The 2,558-nt window shown below is 36.8% G+C and overlaps 1 protein-coding gene across 1 annotated transcript in view; it reads left to right on the plus strand.

Moving 5' to 3' along the window:
• LOC106876861 (RUN domain-containing protein 1) overlaps positions 1–2,558 on the plus strand; it is an 89,190-nt gene that overhangs the window by 7,267 nt on the left and 79,365 nt on the right. The gene's annotated exons all lie outside the window — the stretch shown is intronic.

Here is a 2,558-nt window from a genome sequence, read left to right on the forward strand (position 1 = left end):
AGGCTATAGTAGAAGACACTTGCCTGAGGTCCCACACAGTGGGTCTGAAGTCAGAACTGTGTGGTTGGGAAGCAAGCTTCTTACCACACAGCCATGCTATATACATACATACATACATACATATATATATATATATATATATATATATATATATATATATACGCGCACACACACACACACACACACACAGAGGCACAATACTTCCATGATTTAGTTCCTCTGATTTAGGCAGGTGTTCTTGACAACTGCATATTGCTACTCACCCTAGTTCCTTGTCATCTCTTGAGAGCATCCTTCACCATTTCATCCCATGTTTTTCAGGGTCACCCTCTCCTATCATCCACCAATATTATAACAGTGTTATAAGTCAAGAAATATTTGTTGAACTTATAACACCTTACTTCGTCCTCTTTAATTTTCTCTATCATTTGTACTCTGCTTAAGTTTAATCTATTAATACATAGATATCTATATATTTACATTTAAATATTCATCATCTGAAATTCTTCAGTTTTTGCTTTCTTTCTGTTAAGTGATCACATTAAGTGATCACCACCTCTTTATACAGCTATCCCCAGTCGTCTGCATCATGTTTCCATAACAACAGTCTTTCTCACACACTAATCTGATTCTTATAATATACAGTTTTCTCTCAGCTCATGTTCAATCACACACACACACTCTAATATTGCACATCCAACAGATTTCTTGAATCTAAGTTAAGCTTCCATGCTTAGATTTTCCTATCTAATTCTATACATTCAGCTATGAGAACTAGATCATCAATAGATAGGAGATCCCATGGACAACCAGTCTTAAAATCTGTGATAAGGGCTATGATGAATAGGAGAGGACTGAGTACTGATCCTTGATGGACTCCTACCCTCATGCTAAATTCCTCATTGAAATCACTGTTGATTCTCACTTTACTTTTCTATATTTTTGTACATAGTTTGTACAGCCCTAACAGGCCATTTATCTATACCTAATTTCCTTAGTGACTACCAATTTATTGAATGTGACATCCTATTAAATGTCTTCTCCAAGATCACTAAAGACAAGAATAGTAGTTTACCCTCAGCCAAGTATTTCTTCTGTGTTTGCTTCAGTAGGAAGATTGCATCTGTGGTACTTCTTCTGGGAACAAAGCCAAACTGAATCTCATCTAGTGCTACTCTGTCACCGATCAATTGTGCTATAATTCGCACTATGATCTTCATATAGCAGTTTGATTACTCTATGTTTCCTATATAATTTCCTGTTTCTGAAACATCTCCTTTATCTTTGAAGCAATTTACGACGATACTGATTTACCAGACATTAGAAGTGACACCTTCCTTTGTGACTTGATTAACTCTCCCAACAGTAATCATGTGTCCTACCTTTTAACCCTTTAGCATTTACATTACTTTGTCAAATAAAATATTTTTTTTCATTCCCATTGTTCTCAGCTAATCATTTATCTTCTTATAGTGTTGAAATTTTGATGATGTAATTGTAAATTTTCAGAATGACATTGTAGGATAGGTGTGAGAGGCAGGATCTGGCCAGTTTGAACATAGAACAGGTAGAATATTTGGGCCAGATATGGCTGGATTAAATACTAAAGGGTTAAGTATTTCTGCAACTAACCTGGTGGACCTTCAGCTTTCCATCTCTAAATTCATTGATTGCTCTATCTACTATTTTGCTGTCAACTTTAATTGCTGGTCTCTCTGTATGATAAGCATGAGATAACCTCTCTTTACCCCATGCATTCTCCACAATCAGCAGCCTCTCATAATAGTTCTCCTGCACCATCTTCTTGTCTTCCATATCAATGGTCAGTATGCCATCATCATTCCAAATACACTTCTCACCTATAATATCTATCTTGGTTCTCTCACGTAGTGTCTTGCAATCCTGAACACTTCATGTCTCTGAAAACCTAGAAGGAAGGTAGCTCAGATGAGAAGAGCAGCTTTCTACTCATCTGATATTGCTCTCCACTAGATATTTATCCTTATACATGAACATATCTGTGATGTGTGTATATATGTACCTGACATATCATCATCATTTAATGTCTGTTGTTCATGCTAGCATGGATTGGATGGTTTAACCAGGGCTGGTAAGTTGAGGGGTGCACCAGACTCCAGTCTGATTTGGCATGGTTTCTACTGCTGGATGCCCTTCCAAATGCCAACCACTCTGAGAATGAAATGGGTCCTTTTACATGCCACTGGCTCAGGTGCCAGTTGTGTGACACCAGTATCTGCCATGACTATGATTTCACTTGGCTTGACGAGTCTTCTCAAGTATAGCATATTTCCAAAGGTCTTCGTCGCTAGTCATTTCTTCTGTGAGGCCCAATGTTTAAAGATCATGCTTCACCACCTCATACCATGTCTTCCTGGGTCTCCCTCTTCCACAGTTTCCTTCACAGCAATTCACACAGCTGTCCACATCCATACGCATTACATGACCATATCAATACAGCCATCTCTCATATATATATATATATTTATATATATATATATATATATATTTATATATATATATATATATATATTTATATA

The sequence above is a fragment of the Octopus bimaculoides genome, chromosome 15 (assembly GCF_001194135.2).
Source record: "Octopus bimaculoides isolate UCB-OBI-ISO-001 chromosome 15, ASM119413v2, whole genome shotgun sequence".
Classification (NCBI taxonomy): Eukaryota; Metazoa; Mollusca; class Cephalopoda; order Octopoda; family Octopodidae; genus Octopus; species Octopus bimaculoides.